At 36.7% G+C, this 27,354-nt stretch overlaps 1 protein-coding gene across 12 annotated transcripts in view; it reads right to left on the bottom strand.

Moving 5' to 3' along the window:
- The window catches only part of gse1b (Gse1 coiled-coil protein b), a 321,715-nt gene that overhangs the window by 48,368 nt on the left and 245,993 nt on the right, over positions 1-27,354 (bottom strand). For 5 of the 12 annotated variants that reach the window (XR_015514392.1, XR_015514391.1, XM_087292427.1 and 2 more), the window contains exon 1: positions 8,526-8,635. The exons of the other annotated variants lie outside the window; for them this stretch is intronic. The gene's annotated coding sequence lies outside the window, so the exon portion shown is untranslated. Of the gene's footprint in view, positions 1-8,525; positions 8,636-27,354 lie in introns of those variants that run through there. 12 annotated transcript variants of the gene reach the window in all.

Below are 27,354 nucleotides of genomic sequence, written 5' to 3'. Positions count from 1 at the left end.
CCGCAGACCTGGACAGAACACACACAATGTGAGCACTATGCTGTATGAACTGCAGGGTGATAAGACAAGGTCTGGGCGAGCGTGTGTGTGTCTTATCTCTGGCTTCAGCGCTGCTTGCACTGCGTTTGTTTAGCCGTGTCTTATCGCCACCACAGGGATTACAGAAGCTACTTTCACACACTGCTGTGGTGTTCTCAACGCTTGCATCTGGGGCCAAAATGCACTCATCCGGATCCCCTCCAAAAAACATAGGACTAGACATATGGCGATTATATTCAACAATCCTGATAATATTCATATCATGAGCAATTCAAAACACTGTGAATAATTACTTCATTTAATTGATGTCTTTTAGGAATATTCAGATTGTTGCTTTATCACTGCAGTATTTGTTGCTTTATCACTACGATGAAGACTTCATAGTTAATATTACATTCAAACTAACATTTTTGCATGTTAACCTGGCCTACGGCATTGAAAATTCTGTAAATATTTAAAGGCATTTTGTTCATTAACTCTGTACAGTAATGGCCCGTTTCCACTGAGTGGTACAGTACGGGTCGCCTTAATCAAGCTAGCGTTTCCAATGGAAAAAAAGAGTACCAATGGTACACTTTTGGTGAGCATAGTGTAAGACAGAAAGTTTCAGTCAATGTCATTCTCACTTGAGGAACTGTCAAAGTAAAGCTATACGGGTCGTTCACATATAGTTGGACAAACACTTCTCACAAAAACAGATGCTGAATGCACATAAATACTTGTGTATAAATGCTCATTACTAACTTTTATATGAACATGATTTGATTATAACTGCAGATCAATGTTAATTATGTAAAATAAATAATTGCAAAATATATGAACACATACAGACCCTTACACTCTCCGATATGTTACCAATTAGAGAAAAAACTACACACAGCATACATTTAGTCCTTATTTGGGTTTAAAAACAACACACAACATATAGCCCTCACCCACAGTCAGTGCAAACCTCTCATCCGTATCTTTAATCTTCACCAGCACATGTAACCTCTTGTTAGATAGTAATTCCATCATTCTGAGTTCATAAAAGTCCATAAGGTGATGATAATAGTTAAATATGGCAGTTTGATCGTGATTTAGCTTGCTGAAAGAATCATTTTCAAGCTTCTCCTTTGTTTTTTCAAGCTTTACGCTTCTGATAGAATCAGATGTCAGACGTCCATCAATTATCTTGCGCACGTTATTATCATGAGCTCGAAAAGTTATTTAAAAAATAGACGTGCGATGAGCGTATGCGAGAAAGCAAAACTGCTTGTGCTTTAGACAGCCTTGTAACGATACTCCCAAAATTATTTCTCAGAAATCCGCAGATTTTTACTAAAATTCTCTTCAGAAATAGCAAAAACCGTCAGCAGATTCCATTTGGCCCTAGTTATGATCAATTAATTAAATGGAGTTAGTAAGTAATAAAATTCAGTTGTACTTTAACAAATAACTATATTTCTATTTATCGCTACTGATTTTAATGCATTAAGTAACGCTTACTAATGAGACTTCATTGTGTTCAAGTGTTATCTAAATTGCACTTTATCTGAACATCTAGACACTTAAGCAATACAGTATATACAGCAACAAACAGTGATTTTGGTTATAAATTAGGCTTTATTGCAGATTAGGTCAATACCGTGATACTACTGTATGTCCCGTATTAAAAGCTTCAACAATTATTTCCAACAAGAAAATCTGATACCTCAGGACAAAAAATCTGTTTAGTTCTAAATATCTAATAAAATCTCTTTATATTAGAGCTGCTCAATATGTGGTTTCAGCATCGATATGGCAATGTGATCATTCACAAAATCGTATCACAGAATATATGCAATGTTGAGTTTGTATTATAAATTATCATTTGCATGTGGTTTTGATGCCAGGGGAATGTATAATGATTTTAAAAGCTGTCAGGTATTAAAGAAAATTACTGTTTTTAATTATGTTGAATTTTTTTGATTTTTATCAGTTAGTTTACTTAAATACTGTTAGGGAAATGATAAAACACTTTATTTCATATGTATTAATTTATAGATTGTATTTATAGATTGTTATGCATGAAAATACTCACAACACATGCAAATACAGAAATGCACAGCAAATAGCACAGATTTCAATGAAAATGTGTTGGGGGACATCTAAAAAGTTTATAGATGGATTTTATGAGGTGCATAGAGTAAACATTACTTCATAAATCTCTAAACACGTGCAACAACACATGCAAATAAAGAAATGCACTGCAAATAGCACAGACAACAAGAAAAATGTATGGATCCCAAAAATGTTAAAGATTTATGCATTACCATTGCAGAATTATTCCAATTTATCTAAAATTATAAATTCTTTCCAAATAGAGATCTTAAGTCATCTGGTGAAGCTTTCTGAGTCCTTACTTGTTTTTTGACTTTTAGATTGATCTATTATCAAAATTAAGGGTTATTTAATTATTGAACTTTTTTAGACTTTGCATTTTAAATCCACTTTAAAACCCAGTTTGGCTGAAACAACATGTCTGATTCGTGAAGGAAAAAAGTAACAGAGTCCTCCATGTGCGAATACATACACATTACGATAAGTGAAGTGCATCATAGAAAAATACATAAATAAACCATGTAAAACATGTTGACTTTCATTTTGCTTAATTCGGCCAGCCCCATTAAATGTTAAGTAATCCTTTATAAAGACGCAATATATCCTTTATCAGCCTCTGAAATGACTTTTCCTTTCTGCAGAAGTAATGAAGGTGGCATGGCTAAAGAAAAACAGAAATATTAACAAAATAAACTCACGGCCTGACATGCATGACTCAATCAAGTCCCACTCCACATTATTTCTAGTGTAATATTCTATCAAACTGTAAAGTTAAATATGGTCTAATTGTATTTTATTAAGCTATAGGCTTCTGTCTATTTTAATTGAAAGCCTATCCAATTTGCCATTGGGAACACAATTTCTCTTGCATGTTTTGGTGGCACACAGCGCTGCGGAGTCTGATACGAAGGTGCTGACAGTTGAAAGGTCTGGTTTCCAGGTCGTGGACGCTGAATGCTGCAACATGTCGAGGCCGATCTGGTGTCAAAGATAACATCAGATAACAGCTGTGAGCCGGGGACGCCCGTCACCGCCCGTCCTGCACATTACCCAGCATGCCAGAGCATTTGCATATGCAGAGCCAGGGCTGTGTTTGACTAGGGTGGATAGGCAAATCAGAGCAGTAAGCTTTCTCCCTGAGCTGAGGTCGTGACAAGATTGAACGATATGTAACTGACGGTTGCTTGTGTGCGCATGTGGTCTGTTGTGTGACTGCCTTGGAGCTACAGCTTACACAGGAAGTGCTCACTTAGTTGCTTTCTATTCATACCTACGCTATGTGGTTTAGTACAGCCATGCAAAATTAGAAAATAAACATGAGTCCATAACCTTCAGAGGGCGCTATCTCACATTCTGGTGAGTAAGGATAGTGTGACACTAAAAGCGTACCTATTTAAAAGAGCTTTCGCATGTAAAACCCTCACTCTCATGTTAACTCACATACATTTAGGAAAAAGACTGTTGTTAATGAAGTAAACACAGTTACGCCTCTAGTTTGTTTTATTGGGTATGCTATACATTAAACAGTGTTTAATGATTGGATGAGTGAAAGAAAAACATCTGGGATCTGATAAAATCCCTGCGCTTACTGTAGAGATCTGTTCAGACTCATCACAAAACAAACGCAGACAAAAAAAAAAGAGGAAGTCTGTAAGAAGTATACTGAAAGTAGCTTGCGGTTATCAAAAAAAACTGCAAGACTGGAGGTGTAAAACATCCTAAGCAACATTTCTACTTAAGAATGCTCATCGGCTTGCATTTTAGTGTATCCAATTTAGTATTATCATCCATAATATGGTGTAAACAAGTTGTAACTTGTGTTCATTTATTTACTTATTTTCACCGTACTGGTAATCCTGTTCCTGTAAAGGCCCTGGTATACTTCAAATGAAATTGAAAATGAAATGATGTCATTTCAAACAAAATCTGTCTGAAACAAAGATCTTTTGAGTTTGCTCAACAGTTTGAAACAGCTCACCAAAGCATACATTTTGTGCAATTCGAATTGGATAATAGACATCTATTGGTTCATGACGATTACAAAATCGATGGGTGTGTTGTGGAACTCCGCCTCCTATGACGTGCAATTTCTAATTTGATATTTAAGGCACCTCCCTCCAGAGTTTAGTTCAATTAAACACACTTAATCAAGTTCCCTGCTTCTTCCTGTTATTAACATACAATTATCAGAGATCCGATGATAAATAGTCAACCAGGACCCACTTTTGTTTCACCTGGTGTATATATTTATAAACTCTTGACCACATGAGTTCTCATTTCAGCTAGGGAAAAGGATATGGATGGCAAATACAACGCTTCTGTGATCCATATTAATACAATGCAGCAAAATACGAATACTTTGTTCTGTTTTGGTACACCTTCTACAGTACATTGAGAGTTGGAGAGCTGGTGGACTTTTGTAGCCATTTCAAATGCATTCAACAATAGCATTTATACAGCAATCAAACCGAGGCCATGTCCACACATACACGAGTGTTTTGTAAACAGTTTTTCCTCCTTTTTAAAACAAATCTCACCCACACAAGCATGGTTTTAAAAAAATCTGTGAAAACACCCTATTAAGCGCCATTCAAGAGCATGCCAAATCAACAGGTGGCGATATACGTATAACTGTAAAATAATGCTGGCCTATCAGAAACCCCGAAAAGTGTTATTATTTGTTACAGTTGGCAAAATTCTGATGCCTCTGTCCTAAACATAAGTAGGCATAATAGTAGGGCTGTGCGATTAATCAAACTTGCAATTTTAAATGTTGTGATTAGTTAATTGCAAGAGGCTGCAATATAAAATACATATACATATATGCAAGCAAAAATAATGAACAATATCTTCAAAACCAGTCCGCTATGCTTCAGAAAATCAAATATGCTAAACTTTCTGCAATGAAGTTATCACAGACATGGTATCGATGCCCAATCGTGATGCCCATTTGTCATTTACAACTCCCCACGACATCAAGGTAATCGTGCCAAAATCGTGTGATTTAACCGGGGCTTTATAACTAGCCAATTGAGTGAGCACACTTTTATGCTGCCCACGCAGAAAAAATAAAAAAAAAGGAAAGCACTGACAAGTGGCATTATGACATCTGCTGCTTAATGCTAAGAAGCATTAATAGATGAATTAATATCAAAGAAAAACAGCATTTGTAATATGGGAATATTTTGGTTTCAAAGTTGCAGACACCAAACAAAAACAGGTAGTTTTTAGGAGCTGTCGCAGAATTAATGAGTTGAAGCTTGAATTAAATTAAAATCAGCTTGAAGCTTGAATTGAATTGTAAATCAGATCAAAATCGCAATATCTGTCAAAAAATAATAAATAAATAAATAAATAAATCGCACTGTCCTACATAATAGTCTAAATCAGTATACATGTTACAAGCCTACTTAGCACAGTATTTGGTTACGTCGGACATTGCACAGACATTGCACATCTTGTGAACAATAAAGATTGCAGCACACAATCTGTCTCCATAAGCCAAAAACTAAAGTTTTGCAGACTACAAGACAACACAGACTCAAGCGTAATTAATAATTTTAAGGCTGGTTTACACTTCTGCGTAGAGTAAACGGTGTCACCCATGGTGACAACCTTGCAGCCATGCATTTATAATTCTGCGTGCTGTTTGTGTTGCTCTGCAATAACATTTTCGAAACGCTAGCTGGCAGTAGGTTTAAATGTTTCTCCATGTGGTGTTTATTCACCGGTTTTCGTTTTTTCAGAACGCTACAAGTAGCTAAAACTTGCTCATTCAGAGACGGGAACTGGTGGACATACAGTAACTTTAATTATAAGATAAACACAAAACAAAAGTCTCCATCTGAAGCTCCCTTACAAGTCTTGTAAGCACTCACTCTATTGGGCTTGCGGCTCTCAGCACTACCCACACTCATCACAGTTACCCAAGCTGCCCAATCACAGAGCTTGTGCTATGCGTCATTGCAATGCGTAGTTAATTTTTTGAGAGGTGTCCATCAGCGTTGACGCAGAAGTATAAGTCAGCCATTAACAGTAGTTTTTAAAAGGTTTTGGCTTTAGTTGATCCGATACAGCAAAGCTTTTTTACGAAAAGCCAAAACGTGTAGAAAAATACACATGTTCGTGTGGACAGGGCCTGACTCTATTTTTTGATTACCTCTGATAGTAATAGAAAATAAACGAGTACAAAACAATTTAGACCACTTTTACGCATTTTAAGCATCAGTCTCTTGTAACTGACAAAAAATTATTATAGGCAAATGCAAGCAGACATGGTGTTTAAAATGGCTGTGCAGGCTTGTTGGAGAAGACCAGGAGCGAGACTGGACAACCAGGAATTATTTTATTTCTTATTTCAGATTTAGTGAAGTCATTTGTAACTTATAAAAGAAGTATCATCTGGTTAGAGTAACTCTACATTATTTACAATAATATACTAATAATATTATTTTTATTCATTAACAGTCATAAATACATTGGTCTGTAGTGCAAACAGTTTATCGTTTTCGGTGTCAATTGCGTCTTCTGGTGTGTCGTCTTCTAGTTATTTAACTACAGAGGCTAACTGAACCAGTCTTGCACATTTTACAGAAAACAGCTTACTCCTAAGTAGCACAATAAGGTAAATATTCGAAGGTCTCAGCTGCTATAATGAATGGCTTTTACGAGCATCCCATTTTCTAGATACTGTATCGGCCACAAAATCATTTCGTGCACAGACATGGAGGGTAGTGTGCTAAGAGATCACAGGACACGGGTGAAAGCGCTTGTATGGTTCCATGAGGATAAAGGCTAAGCACTGCATGAATAAAGAAGCAAGAAGGAGGGGACGAGGGTTCGAGAGGGCAGCAGGGGGTGTCTGTGAGCTTTTCAGCGGGGGTTTGCCCTCTGAAACAGCCCACAGCAGACAGGTGCTTTACGACATGTTGACACAGCTGCTCTGCCACTTCCTGTTGATCCTTCTCAACAAGAGCGTCCATCGACAAGCGTGAGGACCCCCACGCAGGCACAAGAGAATATCATCCCAATTATTTCACAAAACCCAATGGCCATAAGGAAACGTCCCGGCAGGAAAACGCCTGTGGATCTTGCAGACATCTCATCAAGAGAGCTACTCTGAAACACTGCTCCATGCCCTTTCACACAGCCATCAGCGTAAGGTCACAGCTTCGAGAGATAGTCAAATGTGAGTTTAGAAAAGGCAAATGTGCTGTGCCTCTTCTGGAGTAGAACTATGGAAACACATGCAAACTCTAGGGTGTGTTAGCGACCACTCCAACTGGAAGTCTTTTCAAGGATTTGCTTGTGATGAGGACATGCAAAACTGGGTCAGCCTTTTTCTTTAGGCACTGAATGTAAACACCAGAGATTACAGCAGCAGGCTTAATTACTTTTACAAGATCCACAGCTGCCTTTTACTGCCGACAAACTGTCACCACACTCAGAAAGTGACAAGCTGCGTTATGACAACACAGTGCGTTTATTAGGCATTTGGAAAAAGAAATAAATAAAATCAGGCTCAGGTTTCCACAAACAACTAAGCCTTTCTACCAATTAAGTACTGCTGTAAAAATTCTGCTGGGACATTTAATAAACAAAAACAGATAAAGGAACCAGGATGCTTTTCAGGAACATTGTTACAATATGTAAATGAATGAACTCGATGACAAAGCTGTGTTTGACCATGAGAGCAGTGTCTAATCTCTATCACAGCGCACACATATCTGACATGAATACAGAGCAAAATTATGAGATCATAACTATATATCAGGTAAAAGTCCATGTGTACATTCTGTTTAATGCTTTTGGCCACTATATATTTTGACAGATATAAAGCAAGCCTTCTAAATCGCAATCTCACAACAAAACCTATATATTAGTCAACAGAACACTTAATGCATTATTAGTGTTAATAAGCTTACTGCTAATATGATGATGAGTATGCCAATGAAGAACCATGCGAGTTGTTTTTAAATCTTGTCAACTCTCAACCATTTTGGAACATAACAGTAGAATCGTCAGTCGCTGACTCATGACGCCCTATACTGCTGCTGACTAGATAGGGAGCTGACAAGGATTTGAGAACCAGTCCTGGTTATGACTCGTAATAATAGCTTCTCTAACACATATGATTATGTTCAGAAAGAATACAGCCAGCTAAACCCCATTAGTAGAATAAATGTTTATTTGTGAGCGTGATAAAAGCAAACACGCGCGCACACATTTAACAATACACACAAGCGCGCCAGCGCACACACAATACACACGCACGCTCTCGATGAGCGCTGACTCTTTATACTGCGACGGTTCCTTCTCTCTCTCTCCTTTATAAAGCCACTCTCTGGACTATCTTTAGTTATAAGCTCTTCAATAATAAATAAATAAACACACAGTCTTCTCACCTGTAAAGAGAGGTAAATCCTATTTCCGTCTTATAAATGGAAAGGAGACGCGTTTATCCATCGTATCACAGCGCTCGCCAGTACATTGTTGACACACTCGTCGACGGAGAGCCGAGCGGAGCCGGTGAGGGGAGGAGCTTCCTGTCTGATGTGGGCAGGACCTACGTGAGGAGTTTCCCGCCTCGGGGGAGCAACGTAACCAATCCTCCTACATCGAGTTTGGTGCGTGACCGCATGCTACGCAGCTACGTCAGAGTGACTAAATTGATATTCATGAGATAACACTTCAGCAGCACAGTGAGGGGAAGGGGGAGGGGTAACGAGCACCTGCTCTCAGGGACCGGGCGGACCCCACATTAAGTGGCAGTGTTTCGAAGAATATTCTCGTCGTGCAAAATATGACACAAATCAAAAGCAGGACAAAAATATACCTAAGGTCAACCATGTACAAGTATATGAATACAAAATAATCTACACTGCATGTAATAACACACATAAATTTGCACCATATGTATACAAAATGACGACAAAATGACTTCCTGTGAAGTTTTCTAAAAACAATGTATTTGTATTGTGTAGGCTTCACACAAATGAATATGATTGAAAGTGAGATTCGGTGAAATGAGCAGCAGGGGGCAGCACATCCTCTTCCCCACCAGGGACTCGTAGACACTGCCAGGTTACAGCATTTTCAAACACACATTTCCTCATATCAAAGACACTAATTCAATAAAGGAACTTTAGGAATTAGCGTGTCAGGTCTGGCATTAAAATATGTTTTTACTAATAAAAATATAGATATATACATTGATATTAAAATTACTCATTTTTGTTGTTCTTAAGATATTGGAGCAGCATTAAACTTTAAAAAAACTAGCACAGAAATAAACGTTTGAATGTTGTGGCATATGCTTTTATGTTTCTGATGGGCCATGCCCTACCACTTTTCTTTCTTTTTGCAAGTGGATTAGCGTGGAAAAATGTGAGGTTTTCTTTCTGTGACTTTTCAGAGAGACACCCACTTCTAAAGCAACTTGACCAGCACTTCCCTGGGATCTGAGCCAGGGGAGCGTAAGAGGCACCCTTACTCTTGTCAAAACATTAGAACACTCTCCTGAGCACCAGATCCTCTGTGTGAGTGTGTGTGTGTAAACACAACATGTCAACTCGCCCATCTATCTGAAAAGCCTTTAGCCTCAGTGTCACCAAGGAGACCGGGTTGAGCTGACGGCATAATCCTGAGAAATATGGCGTGCAATCTTACGGCTTTAATCTTCTATCTCCATGCCTGCAGGGACGGCCGCACCAACTTTCAAATGCATTCAGTACAAATGGCTAATTACCAGGTCCAGATGGATTCTTTAGACTTTTTCGCACATTTTCTGTGCTGATATTTAAAAGAAAAATTGTGGAATGTATTTAAATGCAGTAAAACATGTTTTTAAGTTCACTTGATTGTGCTGAAAAACCCTTTCTTTTATTCTACAGCACAACTTCTACATTGTTACCTAAATGGACACGCTTGATTTTACAATTTATTTTTTTTACATTTAATTTTTACAAAAAAAATTCAATTTCAACAATTAAAATACCTGTCTCAAGAGCTTGCATTTTTTCCAGTCCCCTCTCCTCTTTTCTGCTTTTTAACAACAGCAAAAGTGATGAAGACTTTTTTTCTTTTTCACTGTACTGTAGGTTGGTATAGTATCTGTTTACACCTGGTATGAAGATGTGTTTCAATCAATTGGGTCAAAAGTAGAGAACAGAGATCCGTCACTGATTACACCTGACATTGAAATGTTTTGGTGACTGAAATTGCAGCTTCAAATGTGCCTTTTAGCATATAATTAAATGACAAACAGCATATTATAAATATAATACAAACAATAACACATCCACAAACCTGCTTATCATAAATAAAATGCTCCAGTTACAATACATGACAGCTGCTACTGAAGAAAAATGTGCAAGAAGGCTATTTTTCCAAAATATCTAATTTGCTGTCAAATACTGAATTTTTATGTAAAGGAAAAATTTTAAAATAAATCTGTAAAATTTAGACAATATCAACACTTTTTTTCTCACATCACTTCATTCATTCAATTTCTTTTAGCTTAGTCCCTTTATTAATCTGGGGTCGCCAAAGTGGAATGAACCGCCAACATATCCAGTACATGTTTTACGCAGCGGATGCCCTTCCAGCTACAACCCATCTCTGGGAAACATCCATACACACTCATTCACATTCATACACTACGGACAATTTAGCCTACCCAATTCACCTGTACCCCATGTCTTAGAACTGTGGGGGAATCCGGAGCACCCAGAGGAAACCCACACGAACGTGGGGAGAACATGCAAACTCCACATAGAAACACCAACTGACCCAGCCGAGGCTCGGATCAGCGACCTTCTTGCTGTGAGGTGACAACACTACCTACTGCACCACTGCATCGCCATTTACTCTGTTCATTAGGGCAAAAAAGTTAAACTGCTAAATGATTAATACATTTTTAAATAAATGCTTTCTTTTTGTATGTAGTTTCTAATTAATTTTTTACTCCAGTCATTATTGTTTTTATTACTATTATTATTATTATTATTATTATTATTATTATTACAGTGATATCTGAAGGATCATGTGACTCTGAAGACTGGAGTAATGAAGCAAAAAATTAATCTTTAAAATCACCAGAATAAATTATTAAATTAAACGATGAACTATGTTTGAACAGTTTTTTTTATAGTGCAATAACATTTCACAATTTTACAATTTGTGCTGTATTTTTGATGAAATAAATGCGACCCTAGTAAGCAGGATAAGCCTATTTTAAAACATTTAAAAATTGTACTGACTCTATAAACCTTTGACCTGTAGGCTACTGTATTTTTTGTGAGTGTAGATGAAATGAAATAGAGAGCTACACCAATCATTTCTACTCTAATGTTTGTGGCTGGTGAGATTTGCTTTTTAGAATGTTTCACCGTCAAACTAAAGTACAAAATATTGACAGCAAAGTTGAAACATCATGTCTTCTAAAGTTTATTGAGGTCAGTTGGCAAAGAATAATTGCTATTTTGAGGTTGTTTAAACACTACTAAGCATATGAGTCCATTGCTACAACAAAAATGATCCTATGGTTGCGTCAAGCTCAACATGATTTAGCCTACATTTAGACCTGTGTTTAGCACTGCCCACTTGTGACCAAACAAAAACACAAATTAGTAGCAGCTATAAAAAGAACCATAGAGAAATGTAAGTGGGTATCTTAAAGCCTCGCAGTTTGAAGCCTAATGTAGCGAGTCTACTGATGCCACGTCGCCCTGGTCACAAATTCTCTGCCTCGCTACACTAAGTAATGTGTAAGAACAGTAAGTCCAGGTCAGTGCAAAGCATTTACCCCTGATGACAACAGCCTATACACTTGACTAAGATGTGACATATGGAATGCTGTTTCCGGGTCCAAGCTGCTACTCATTTGAATTGAGAAAATATTTGTTTATGGCCATTTTTACTCATATTACACATCTCATAATGCCACGATTGTACAGTATATACAGTTTTTGGACTTGCTCCATCCCAGACACCAATATAACCATTTATTATAAACAATACAATACAATACAATACAATACAATACAATACAATACAATACAATAAAGTATTGTATTATTGTATTATATTTTATATATATAAAAAAATCACTTATGTCCATCTGATAATAGGCATACACTGTTAATGTCCTGTCAAATCTACAGTAACTTACTGGCAGCAGTTACCTGTAATTTACTGTAAATCAGTTACAGCAAAAAAAAAAAAAAAAACTGCATTTACATGCAGCACATTTATCTTGCTGTAAATGCATTTACAGAAGTTTCCTGTAAATATAGTCATTTTCACAATGCAACTTAAAAATACCATAACATACCACATGACTCTCCTACATACAACTCATAATACAGGTAAATACTGTGTAATTTACAAAAAAAATCAGTGCAGGCATACTGTAAATATAGTGATCCTGATTTTTTGAAAGTCCCTTTAACAAGCCAATGCTTTATTTCTTTTGTTATACATCAGCATTTGAATCTGTCACAAAGTGTATCTGTAATCTGAATTGTAATTCTTGTGTACTAGTCATGTAACAGCGTTCTGTGTGTTCCATAAATGCTTAATCCAACATGTCCAGTTACACGGCATCAAAAGCCACCGTGGAGAGAAAGAGAGGTCATAATGAACGTGCAAGAAGGCTAATTCATTATGGCATTAAACATTCATGACCTGAAAGATGCTGTGAGGATGTTTTCCAAAAACACACATTTGCATTTCCTAGTCCACAGCGTAAAGTGGAGTTCAGCTCAGCCTGGGGTCTAATGTGTCGAAATCTCCCCACCACACATCCTGTAATTTAGATCCCTCTGTCTCTCTCTTTCTCTCTCTCTCTCTCTCTCTCTCTCTCTCTCTCTCTCTCTCTCTCTCTCTCTCTCTCTCTCTCTCTCTCTCTCTCTCTCTCTCTCTCTCTCTCTCTCTCTCTCTCTCTCTCTCTCTCTCTCTCTCTCTCTCTCTCTCTCTCTCTCTCTCTCTCTCTCTCTCTCTCTCTCTCTCTCTCTCTCTCTCTCTCTCTCTCTCTCTCTCTCTCTCTCTGGCCTGGGGCAGCTTTCTCTTAATTTAATAAAGGGCTTAAGCTTCAACCCGCTTTTGAAGGATCTTACTGCTATTAAATTCATTACAATATATCACCCACTGGAGACAAGGCTGTGGGCAGCGAGTGGGCCCTGAATAAATGAATGAATTAATGAACAACTCTGAAGAAATAGAGGATGTCTGCTTCTGTTCCACCTTGTTCCAGAACCCTCACGCCAGATATACATGAAGTTCAAAACGCACCTTCAATTGGTCTAATCACTAAAGTAAAATCAAATTATCTTGCACTTATATATAGAGTTCTAACTACATACATTTAGCATTCACTACAAGCTTAACGCTGATTTTAAACGTATAGTCAAGACCATCAATTTTACAGGGAGGTAGTACTATTTTTAACCATGGGTTATTAGGTGCTGTATTTCAACTGACATTTCAATATATAAATATGAAAAGTAGACTACCAAGTTAATAACTCATAACCATACTTTTATTGATTTTCCTTTGGCTTAATCTCTGTTTCAGAGGTCGCCACAGTGGAATGAACCACCAAAAATTTTAGCATAAGTTTTACCAACCACTTCAAATGTTTTCACTGGAATGAAATGGCATTATTAGTGGTTATCAGCTGATATATGGGCCACTTGGGGCCTTCTGCACCTACTAGTAGAGTGGTAAACTACTATCATCCATCCACATGGTTAATCAGCTATATAGTAGAGGAGGCTCCAGATTCAGATCTGTTTGTACATTACTGTGACGGTTGGGTTAAGGGTTGGGTTAGGGGTAGACATTAATAAAATACATTTAATACATTTAATAATGATATAAATAATTCTTGTTAATGTCCGGCCGCAGTTATCTATAGCGGATAAACCATGTGGATGGATGATAAGTGCCTTCTGAACATACTAGTAGGTGCAGAAGGCCCTTACTGCCCCACATCTATCAGCAAATAATCACTGATAACGGCCATTCAATCAAGTGATAATATTCAAATCGACTGAGTTTTAAGCAGAAAATCCTTTACGGCCCTTCCACAACCTAGTATTGGGAAACACCCATACACACTCATTCACACACACACTCATACACTACAGACAACTTAGTCTATTCGAAACTTACATGAACATGGGGAGAATATGCAAACTCCACACAGAAATGCCAACTAGCCTAGCCAGGAGTCAAACCAGCGACCTTCTTGCTGTGAGGCAACATGTTGGTGACATATGTAATACTGTTACCGGATCCAAGCCACCACTCATTTGAGTTGAGAAATCATTCGTTTATGATCACTTTTAATTCATATCACACACAAACGTTTATAATTACCACTTTATAAGTCTCGCCATACAGTTGAATAGAGCTCTTGGACCCGGAAGCCGCTTCTCGTGACGTCACACTTAACAAGCGGATATGTACCTCTGAGGTATTAATATGGACCTTTTGGATGCAGCCTTTATGATGACAGCTGAGATTGCATCACTCAGCGATGCATTGTAAGACATAATGCACTCAATGGAGTGAGTGACATCACTGTGTTAAGGGTTAGGGGTGGGGTTAGGTGAGCGCATTAAAAAGCATTGGATGCAGCTCAGATCTGATTGCACCAGGTCTGCATTCAGACCACTCTCAACAAATTTGTTCCTTTTGAACAGGCACCACCTCAGTGACAGCTTGCGTACCTTTATTTCTGAGAGTGCAAAGTAACAACAAATTAACCTTGTCAAAATAGCCATACTTTAACGATGGTATTTGCAGTCAAACTTTGGTTATACTAATGATATTTAATATGGTTACTGCACTAATCTTATGTTTAATACACTAATACACCTAATGGTTACATTATAACAAAAAATGGTTGATTCTCATTAGGACTAGGATTAAATCTTTACTCCTACTCGTAGCTCACCTTGTATTTTTAGTTCAGGTATAGAAAGATTAAGGGGAAGATCACAAAACCTTTGTGAAGCCCATTCACACCAAAAATTTATTAATAAAAAGATATGTTAATAACTACACTGTAAAATTAAATTAGTACACCTTACTTTAAAAAGTCATGTGAGACAGAAAAGGTATTAGATATTACAGTGTACATTAGCATTTACACTCATGGATGATAACTGTCTGTTCATTATGAGAACACACTAAAAGGAAAAGTCCACTCAAAAATAAAAATGACCTTGTTATTTACTCTCCCTCACGTGGTTTTTAAACCTTTATGAGTTTCTTTCTTCTGTGGAACACAAAATAAGATATTTTGAAGAATGCTGGTGGTCATTGACCTTAATCAATGGGTCACAGCGATTTTTCATTTTTCAAAATATCTTCTTTTGTGTTCCACAGATGGGCCATCAGATCGATTGAACAGAAAAGTGAGTAAATTATGATTGAATTTTTATATTTGGGTGAACTGTCCCTTTAAGTGAACTTGAACCCCAGCTGCTAGAAATAAGGCGTAAAAATTAAACGTTCAAAATCAAAAGTCGACAGAGCAGTGATCAAGGTCCCATAATGCAATTCACACCTGTAAATAATTGGAAAGACTTCGGAATCACACAATTCTGAAACTGTTAATTAACAAATATTTTTTTACAGTGTAATCTCTCCAAAGTCAGCAATTGTCAGAGACAACATCAGCTAAAATCCTTATCATGCACATTTTTAACATTATGTTTAAAAGCTTTGAAGAGAGGTATGCAAAATGATAGATTTCTGTCTGTCTATTCGAGCCGATGAGCAGATGTGTGATGTAACACTGCGTCAACACCAGGCCTGTCGCAACAGCTTGAGGCTGTCTACACTGTACACGTCAACTTAATAGAATGGTGCATTCCTTCACTGTCTGTGTCTTGAAGATTTAATTTAGACGTTTAATGATTATGTTTTGAAATCTGTTGGTTTTGGTAGTTTCTGACCAATAAGAGTGATTTCTTAATAATAACAACAACATGATTGATGGGGTGCATGGATTAATGCACAAACATACTCTACTAAATATTATCTTCACATTTTTATTGTTAGATTCTTTCAGTAATATTTTTACACATTATAGTTTCAATTGTTGTATGAGTGTGAATAAGTGTGTATGGATGTTTCCCAGAGATGGGTTGCAGCTGGAAAGGCATCTTTCAGGCATTTGTCTGCGATTTCTCAAATTCGGTTGGCGAGTAAAAATCAGGACTAAAATCATGCAGTCTGGGCATTAGGGTTATATTACAGTATAGTTCCGCGACTCCCAAACCCTCTACCCTTTCGTGCATGACACCTCACCCGCCTCGGGTAACATGCCAGATCTATTACCCCGATCTGTTCCGGGACCTCAAAATTCACAAATTAAGCACTGGTTCCTAGTATCATTCATTCATTCATTTTAGTTTCAGCTTAGTTCTTTTATTAATCTGGGGTCGCCACAGCGGAATGAACCGCCAACTTATCCAGCATATGTTTTACGCAGCGGATGCCCTTCCAACTGCAACCCATCTCTGGGAAATACCCATACACAATACAGACAATTTAGCTTTACCCAATTCACTTATATCACATGTTTTTGCACTTGTGGGGGAAACTGGAGAACCCGAATAAAAAAAGCTAAGGCTCAAACCAAGCTCAAAGCCGGGTCTCAAACCAAACTCCTGCTGTAAGGCGATTGTGCTACCCACTGCGTCACCGTGCTGCCCCCATTCCTAGTATCATTGATATAAAAATAGTCATTTTTCATTTTCCAGTGGTCTTATAATACTCTGCAACCACAGAAGACTCAAGCTTTAATTAGGAAAATGATCATTTTTGCATTTTTGAACAAAATGCTAATGGTCAAATCTGATTTAATTTATTATGCTAAGCTAATCTAAAAGTGACCCCATCAGAACAAGAAATGGGCTAAAAAGAATCAAAAATTGGTTCAAGTCTTGACTTTGTCAAGACTTGTAAAATAAAAATTTTTCAAAAAAAGGTGGAGGGTTCCTTTAACTTGCTTACTGTCAGCATAATGTCTGTTGGGCAACCATCAAAATAAAGTGCTAACAGATATTAAGCAGAAAATCTACAGTTTATTTATTCATTCATTATTTTTTTCTGCTTAGTCTCTTTATTAATCTGGGGTCACCACAGTGTAATGAACCACCAACTTATTGACCATATGTTCTACGCAGTGGATGCCCTTCCAGCCGCAGCCCATCACTGGGAAACCCAGCCGAGGCTCAAACCAGCGACCTTCTTGCTATGACGCAATTGTACCACCGTGACACCCTACAATTCATTTAATGACTGTAAAATAGAGCTGCAAAATGATAAAGCCATGATGTCCTAAGGATATCATCAAAATTAAAGTATTTTTACTAAAATTGACAATAAAAAAGTACAACAAATCTTTAGTACAATATAAAAAAACTGTTTTAACAATGAGGGACTACTGCAATAAAAAAAAGCACTTATTATTTATAATTAATTATAATAAACACACATAAAGAATATATAAATGTACAATATATAAACATAGAATAAACAAATGATAATTTATACATGTAATCTACAAAGGGAACAAAATAACATTTAAAATGGGCTGTTCATATACACAAACTTCCAGTTATCCTGTACCCATTTAATTGTGTTCAAATAAAGCTACAAATACTTTTGCAATTGTTACATTTAAAACAGCCTTTACTGCACACCCTTATATTTATAGAGTGACGTCAGAATAGAACAGACCATAAAAAGAATAAAATGTTTCTTTTTTATCAAAACACTGAAAAACTCTTGAAGCTAATTGTACTGCAGTTGGAGTGTGTGTTTGTACATCTAAGACATGAAGGCTATAGCCTGTTGCGACCCAGACAAAACACACATATACACGCTGTCTATTCCCAATGCATGCTCACCATCACAGACCTGCTGACCCTCCTCGGCAAACACACACTGAACCTGCTTGTTGTTTGTCTTTCTGTTCATAATATCAATCAGCTTTCAAAACTGCCTGTATAGCTCAGTAGATTTTTTAGCTTTTCTTTTCTTGAGCTTTTTACACACGTACACAGACATACATAGCCGGCTTTCACCAGAGATTTGGATCATTCATCACTCAATATGACACAGAAGTTGACCTCGGGGTCATAGGTTCATGACAGAGGGTCAAAGACAGACAAAGGGATAAGACAGACCCTGTGTTGCAGGCAGCAAGAACAGACCACAGTTCAGTGAACGCTTTAAAAGCAGACAATGGGCCAGCGGATGGGACGGAACACCTAGCTTTGAGTGCTGTTTTCTAATCGTTGTCGTGTTTACTGCATGGCCTTAGTAAATAGCCGGATGACATATGTTTTAAGAAGACAAAAAGAAGCAAAGAGCATATTTCTTGGGTCTGTCCAAAAACAAAAGACTCATTTTATTTATTTGTTTCATTTTATTTTAGTCAGACGATTAATAAAGGGAATATGCTGAAGTGAGTTATCGAAGTCATAAAGCAATGCTGTTAATCACTCCTTATATTCAGTTGAAGTCAGAATTATTAGCTCTACTGTTCAATTTTAATTATTTTATAATTTAAAACATTTAAAACATTGGCATCAGGGTGGCGCAGTGGGTCGCACGATCACCTCACAGCAAGAAGCTCTCTGGTTTGAGCCCTGGCATTTCTGTGTGGAGTTTGCATGTTCTCCCTGGGTCCGCATGAGTTTCCTCCAGGTGCTCTGGCTTCCCCTACAGTCTAAAGACATGTGGTATAGGTGAATTGAATAAGGTATATTGCCCATTGTGTATGTGTGTGAATGTAAGAGTGTATGGGTGTTTCCCAGTGTTGGGTTTTGGCTGGAAAGGCATTTCGCTGCTTGAAATATATGCTGGATAAGTTGGTGGTTTATTCCGTTATTGTTTTGTAGACAAATGAAAGAAAAAATATTGCTTAAAGGGGCTAATAATATTGGCCTTAAAATGTTTTATATATATATATATATAATAAAAATATTAATTCCAGCCGAAATAAAACAAAGGCTTCAGAGGAAAAAAAATATTATAGGAAATACTGTAAAAATGTATTTAATCCATTAAATATCACTTGAGATATATTTGAAAATAGATATACTGTTTATATAACACATAAGGACAAATATTTTTGCCCTCAACTGCACATCTATTGATTAGATTAATAAAAAAAATAAATGAAAAATATAAAAAATAGTGTGCAATCTTTAGAAATCTATTGGATCACCATGGACGCAAAATTTCACAACTCAACCCAGCCTTTATTTCTTATAAAATGCCACATTTGCCACATTTCAGCTCGTAAGGGTTAAAAAAGGAACTTTGAAGACAGAGCACCATCTTTCAGGTTAGACATTAAACCGAGCTCCTGACTTGCTGTGGAAATTAAAAATCCCATGGCACTTCTCGTAAAGAGTAGAGGTGTAACCTCGGTGTCCTGGCCAAATTCCCTCCATCTGCCTTACCCATCATGGCCTCCTAATCATCCCCATCCCCAGAATTGGCTCTATCACTGTCTCTCCACTACACTGGTGTGTGGTGAGCGCTCTGGCGCCGTTGTCCTGTGGCTGCCGTCACATCATCCTAGTGGATGCTGCACACTAGAGAACCCCCCCTCATGATTGTGAAGCGCTTTGGTTGTATGGCCATAAACAATAAATATGCTATATAAATACACACTTTACATTCATTACATTACATTTTCTAAAATTAATATATGTAGTAGATTTATCCTTTTTACAGTGACAAGGAAGAATTAATTGTAGCGTACTATAAAAACATGCATCAAAACCTTCTACTAATTGGGAAGAAAATGTATTTCCGCAAAACTACTTGTCCTCCACTTGTACAATTTTGTGGCATCAATACAGGATTGCCTACACAACAACACTTAACACATTCAATCAAATCAGATTTATTATGTTCAGAAAGAACGTAAAATCTTGGTCAACAGAGAACTGAATCCAGGTGTCAGAAAGATGCAGTATCATTATTCAGAAACTTCTAGTTTTAATGACTCAAACCAGTTCTCACTAAAATGATAGGACTTTTTGTTGTTGTTTGACAAATTAAGCTATGTATTTTGGAGACAGATCTGATAAATAAACCAATTTGAAACCCAAGCCAATGCTGGGCCAATCCGGACGGCAAAATGAAGTCTGCAATCTTTTAGTACCACAAAAAAACAACATTTTGCAGAAGACAAAACTCACAATCGTATAATGAAATATTTAAACACAAGTGTGCATGTTAGTGCAGTTCCTACTTTTGGGCACATCAAAAACCCAGTTTGACAGTATTGCAGAAAAGTAGGATAGGTTATAATTGTTTGATTTGTTCCTGCTAACATGGCCTTGAATACATTAACTAATTTGCTTTTTAAGTGGCTTATAAAAGCAAACATTTTATCTTTAAAGCAAATGAATCATGCACAATAATACTTTTCTTTTAAAAATAAGGTAAGAGTCAGTTTGGATTTCATGAGGTCATTAACACTAGTTGAACTACCTGAATTAACTGTAAAACATCTTTCTGGTGCCTCTTACACACACACACACACACACACACACACTCACTCACACACACACACACACACACACACACACACACACACACACACACACACACACACACACACACACACACACACACACACACACACACACACACACACACACACACACACACACACACACACACACAGATGCTGCTCTATTAACAGACATAGCAGTAATGGCTGTCAGAGCGGCTGACCCGACTATTACACTGCTTCACACTGCTCAGCCCTTCTATTGATCACAGTGCCACACACCATTGATCCAGCAAACCAACCGCGAACAGACACTGACCCACCAACTCCTCCATCTGTGCATGAGCATACACTCTCATACTATAGTCTGAGCATACCACATATCACATCTCCAACATACACACACACACACATGGTTCCACAATCTGGGTGCTTGTAATGTCACATAAACATACAATTGCTAATAGGCCTGATTCTTTAGAATATTAGGAGACTGTATGTTTAAGTTAGTATTGTCAAGGGTTGGCTTGCTCACAAGCACACCGATCGTAGGAGTTATAAAAAAAAACACACATATTTATTTACAAAAAGCACTTATGGCAGGAACTGGAACATCAACCCACAGATAGGACATGAGGATGTGACAATACAATACTAGACAATGAACGAACTGAACTCAGGCGTATAAATACACAAGACATGATTGAACTGAATACAAACAGTGGAGAGACACATGAAACTAATGAAAATAATAAATGGTGGGAAAACCGAACAATGGAATAACATGACCATAACAGAAAACACTTGGAACACAACACAACACAACACAACACAACACAACACAACACAACACAACACAACACAACACAAACACATGGCAACACAACGAAGACACCAGACTGTGACACATATGCTGTATGGCAGGGATCACCAAACTTGTTCCTGGAGGTCCGGTGTCCAGCTGATTTTAGCTCCAACCCTAATCAAACACACCTGAACAAGCTAATTAAGGTGTTTAAACACCCAGGCAGGTGTGTTGAGGCAAGCTGGAGCTAAACCCTGCAGGGCACCCGACCTCCAGGAACGAGATTGGGGACCCCTGCAGTAAGTTATTCTTAAATCAAGCAGCTTTTTCTAGACAAGCTATTGTCTTCTTATATAAATAATGTCAAAATTAAGGGATTATTTCAGTAAAACAAGCAATATTCTGCCAATGAATTGAGCAAAATAATCCTGTTTTTTCTATGCTTACCCCATTGGCAGATTATTTTGCTTGTTTTAAGAAAAAACTCACTTAATTTTTACAAATAATTTCTAAAAAAAAGTCTTTCTTTAAAACAATATTTTTTTGCTTTGAATTTAAAACAACATTTTTTTGAAACTCAGTATGTCATCACAGTATGTTTTCGATAGATGTTAAACAATTTTTGCAGCTATGTCATCGCATATTTTTCTTTGAAATCTCATGTTATAACATATTAAGAGCTACTCACAGCTTTTTAAAGACAGTATTGGCAGAATTGGGTTGTCCTGATGGAGCCTGTTAGCACTACACCTCTGCTCCACTGATGATGATAATTTACGATAATTAGACCCTGGAGTTTTCACCTTTCGGTCTAATCATTCAGACGGCAAGTTTTACCACAGATTCTGTCCACTCCAGTCATTTTCATAGATACCCAACATCTTCTCACATGCAATTGCATGCAGTTCAGACACTTGAGTTAATTTGCTATTTGGAACAAAATACCTGAGATCCACCACTGCTTTTTGACATCAGCTGTGACATATTTTGAGGCACCAGAACGAATTATGTAGAAACCTGCTCTGCATTCTAAACTTCCACTTTAAAACTCTACAATCATAGGATTTGGAATCTAACACACAAATTGTAGGGCTGGTTTTTCGGATAGTCTGTTACGATTGCTTGATTTATATTTGTTAATGTATTTACTACATTGTATAGGTGATAACTAAATAACATTAATTCATTCATTTTCTTTTCGGCTTAGTCCCTTTTTCTAATTTGGAGTTGCCACAGCGGAATGAACCGCCATCTTATCCAGCATATGTTTTACGCAGCGGATGCATTCCATGTGAAACATCCATACACACTCATTCACACGCATGCACTACGAACAATTTTAGCTTACTCAATTCATTCACCTATACCACATGTCTTTGGACTTGTGGGGGAAACCGGAGCACCCAGAGAAAACCCACGCGAATGCGGGGAGAACATGCAAACTCCTCCACACAGAAATGCCAACTGACCTAGCTGAGGCTTGAACCAGTGAACTTCTTGCTAAGAGGCGATCGTGCTACCCACTGCGCACGCGTGACACCAACTCAAAAACATTGACCTCAAAACATTATACATTTCTAGGTGTGACTCACAAAGGAGAGTGGGCTTGACAAACCACCTGTCAAAACACTTATCTCTCTTTAAAAATTAATTAAAAAAACACTTTCGCCTCTAACATGTAATTATCTCAGCATAAACAGTTTCTCAGTATAGTGAGCACAAATTTTGTTGAATCCCTGAATGACTCCTCAATTGTAAGTCACTTTGGACAAAAGCACCTGCTAAATTACTAAATGTAGATGTACCAGGTTGACCATTCTCAGGAAAAATAAAACCATTTTTGCGTCTATGTACTTGCATGTGCTGAAAAGGGGAAATAAACATGACATTTTAAAGATTCAGATTCAGATCCAAAAACCTTACTCTAAATTCTAAATGCATAACATGTCTGTTCATTAGGTGATTTGTGTGTGCGCATAGAGGCAAGGCAAGGCAAGTTTATTTATATTGCACATTTCATACACAGTGGCAACTCAAAGTGCTTTACATGAACAGGAATAAAAGAGACAAGTATAAGAAAAAAAACAACAAATAATAAAAATGATTAAAAACAGATAAAAACAGATTAAAATGTGTTAAAAACTGGTTATAAAAGAATTAAAAAGAAAAGAAAGACAAAATAGTGTAATCTGTTGGACGTAGCACAGTGCTCATTCAGTAAAGGCACAGCTAAACAGGTGTGTTTAAAGTCTTGATTTGAATGTGCCTAATGTTGGAGCACATCTGATCATTTCTGGAAGCTGATTTCAGCAGCAAAGGGGCGCAAGTAGCTGAAAGCGGATTCCCCCTGCTTTGACTGAACTCTTAGAATTTCTAGTTTATTTGATCTTAAAGATCTGAGTGATCTATTAGGTTTGTATTCATTGTGCATATTTGTAGTGTATTAAGGTCCTAGGCCATTTATTGATTTAATGACAAGTAAAAATACTTTAAAATCTATTATGAATGTTACTGTGAGCCAGTTTAAAAATCTGAGAACAGGTGTGATGTGCTCAGTACAGTAATCCACTCTACTGTTGATGAAAGCATGAACAAGTTTCTCTAAGTCTTCACTGGAAACAAAGCATCTAATTCTTGCTATGCTTTTGAGATGATAGTATGCTGATTTACTAACTGCTTTGACATGACTTTTGAAACTCAGATCTGATTCCAGAGTCACACCAAGATTCTTGAACTTATTTTTTGTTATTTGACATTTATAGCCAAGGTACGCACAGAGTACAAATTGGCTCCGCCCACAGAACAGATGGCCAACTAGATCTAAGAAACTATTTCGTCCAAAGCAATTATTTGTCAAGCTATAACATCCCACAGCATAATCTCCACCAAAATAACTCACACTCTGGGGGTTATGGGAGGTGTTATAACTAGTGCTAGGCAAAGATAAGGCATGTACATGAAATATTTTCACTTGAATGCAGTCTACACAGTGACGATTAGATTTTTTTTAGTTACTTAGTTAATTAGTTAGTTAGTTAACTTTATTTGTCCCCATAGGAAAATTTCATTTGCAGCATACACTTGCAGAAAAATGTGAAATTTGACATTTATATAAATAAATTGTTTAAAAAACATGGTACCCCTACTCTAAATAAATATCCAGTCAACTGACCATAACTGCTACTAAGAGAGGAGGATTTTAAAAACTTAATTGCTTGAGATATAAATGATAATATTGTCCTATTTCTTACGCATCTGGGAACACAATATCGATGACCAGATGGTAACAATTGGAAGGTGTATGATAAAGGATGTCTCTCATCATTGACAATCATGATGGACTTATTTAGTACTCTTTCTTTATACATGTATCCTATCAATACTCTTATTTTATTCCCAAAAACTTACTGGCTGTTGTTACCACCTTCCCAGTGATCTCTTCTGAGTCTCAGAAGCATTTCCTTATCAAAAAAACAAACAAAATGTTGCAGTACTTTCAATAAAAGCACTATAAAACATGATCAACAATGTGTTGTCAACATTAAAAGACAATAGTTTCTTTAAAAAGTACATTTTCTGTTAAAGCTTTTTCTTTATACAGTCAGTACATAAATCCCACTTAAGTTTATTGTCCAAAGTCACACCCACATATTTATAATTTGTTACTAACTGAATTTGCTCCCCATAACTGTGGGATGAGTTTTACTTTGTGCTCTCTTTCGAAAATCAACCACCATCTCCTTAGGAATATTTAGAAGAAGGTTTGAATTTTCAAACCAGTTTAAAAAGAAGTCAAGAAAAGGGCTGTGTTCTTCCTTCTCTTCATTTAAAAGCCTCACTAAAGCGGCATCATCAGCACACTTTAAAATATATACATTTTTAAATAAATTTTTATAAATTTTTATATATAAATTTATAAACTCATACAAGAATTTGTAAGTATATATATATATATATATATATATATATATATATATATATATATATATATATATATATATATATATATATATATATATATATACACACACACACATATAAACAATAACAGAGATAAAATACAACCCTGGGGAGCTCCAACTGTACTACACATTTTAGTACACATTTTATCTGAGATGAAACCTCCTATTTAAACCTGCTGGATTCTTTACAAGGTGAACAAGCACAAATCTCACTTTTCAATGTCTTAATGTGTACTAAATACTATACTGTCTGGAGCGTTGCAATGATAGTCGATTCTAAAACTAGAAAATTGTACATTTTTATTCATTTGGTCAATTGCTGACCACCCCTAAAAGAATTCACACTGTCACCAAAAAGAGAAACCAGACTCGCACACAGGAGAGAAAGACATTGATTTAAAGCTCAATGTCCATTAAACATTTGATGCTTCTTCCCACATTCAACTCATAGACCCCAAGTGAAGCATAACATTTGGTCAGACCCCAATATAGAGTCTCTTGTCCAATGAACATCAATCATAGTTCTGTTCAAATCAATAGTACAGCCAGCAGTAGATTTCTCTATGAGACTGAATCCTACAGAGGTTCTTAATGCAGAAAATTGATCACTGAAAGCACAATTGTTAGCCATAATAACTAAAATATAAATATGCACCTATTATATATATATATATATATATATATATATATATATATATATATATATATATATATATATATATATATATATATATATATATATATATATATATATATATTTAATCGATTTGTGTGGTACACTGCAGTTTTTTATTTTTGCAGTGTTTATACGTTATAATACCCATGCTTCTCTTTAACACAAATAAGGAGAAGTAAGTAAGAAGTGAGGAATACACATAACATGTTGTGGACAGTGATGAAGACTTCTAGAGCCATTCATTGAAAAGGAAACATGGGTAGAGGTATGAGAAAACAAAGAAATTATTTCCGGGCAAAGAGGTAAAGATGTCTTGTGGTTGATAAGTTCTTAATGGAAGAGGGCAGAGAGACAGAAAGCGAGCATGTGAGAGAGAAACGGGCTCACTAATGGACTAATCACATTGATTTCCATTTAGTTGCCGACGCTGATGTTATTTATCATGCTTAACAAAACCACGCATCTCTCTTTCTCTCTCTCTCGCCCTCTGTTTTTCTTGGCATCGGCCATTGTTTAAATCAGTGGTGGAATGTTTTCCTCCCTCTCACCCAGCCGTCCGCTGACCCTCAGCTCAGAGCCGCCCAACTGCCCAAATGTACTAAGGCCTCTTCGTACGATAAGCATATAATCCATCACCGTTTCAACATTCCTGCCTCCACACCCTCCAGCACATGACCCTGACATGTATTTTTTAGTGACGTCTTACTTTACTAGGAAAACATTAGTGTTCATTCCTCAGGCCATGCAGTCTGACAGCATTATACTTTTTATCTAAGCATGTTTCAGATACAATCTGAACCCTTTTCTGCTCATTTGCCCCTGAAGTGATGCTAAAGACAAGAAAAGAAAAGCCTCTCTGATTACTCACACTACAAAGTAAGGCTTTCATTTTACAGGCATTGGAAACATAAAGGGAAGGGAATAAATAAGTAAGTAAATAAATAAATAAATAAATGAATAAGATATGGAGCATGAAATATTTTTCTTTGGAATACCCCAAAACATAAATAAAGAAAGGAAAAAACAAACAAATAAATAAATAAAAAAGAAAGTATGAAACATATGAATTATGATCTATTGAAGAACTTTAGAACAAACAAACAAATAAATGCTAATAAATGCTAATAAATAAAAAATAAACAAATAAGATACAAATCATGAAATATTTTTCTTTGGAATAAACAAGCAAGCAAACAAACAAATAAAAAAGGAAAGATATGGAGTATGAACTATT

This window comes from Danio rerio, chromosome 18 (genome assembly GCF_052040795.2).
Source record: "Danio rerio strain M-AB ecotype USA chromosome 18, GRCz13ab, whole genome shotgun sequence".
In the NCBI taxonomy this organism is placed as follows: Eukaryota; Metazoa; Chordata; class Actinopteri; order Cypriniformes; family Danionidae; genus Danio; species Danio rerio.
Note: the sequence above shows the minus strand (reverse complement) of the source record. Positions and strands in the feature narration are given on the sequence as shown.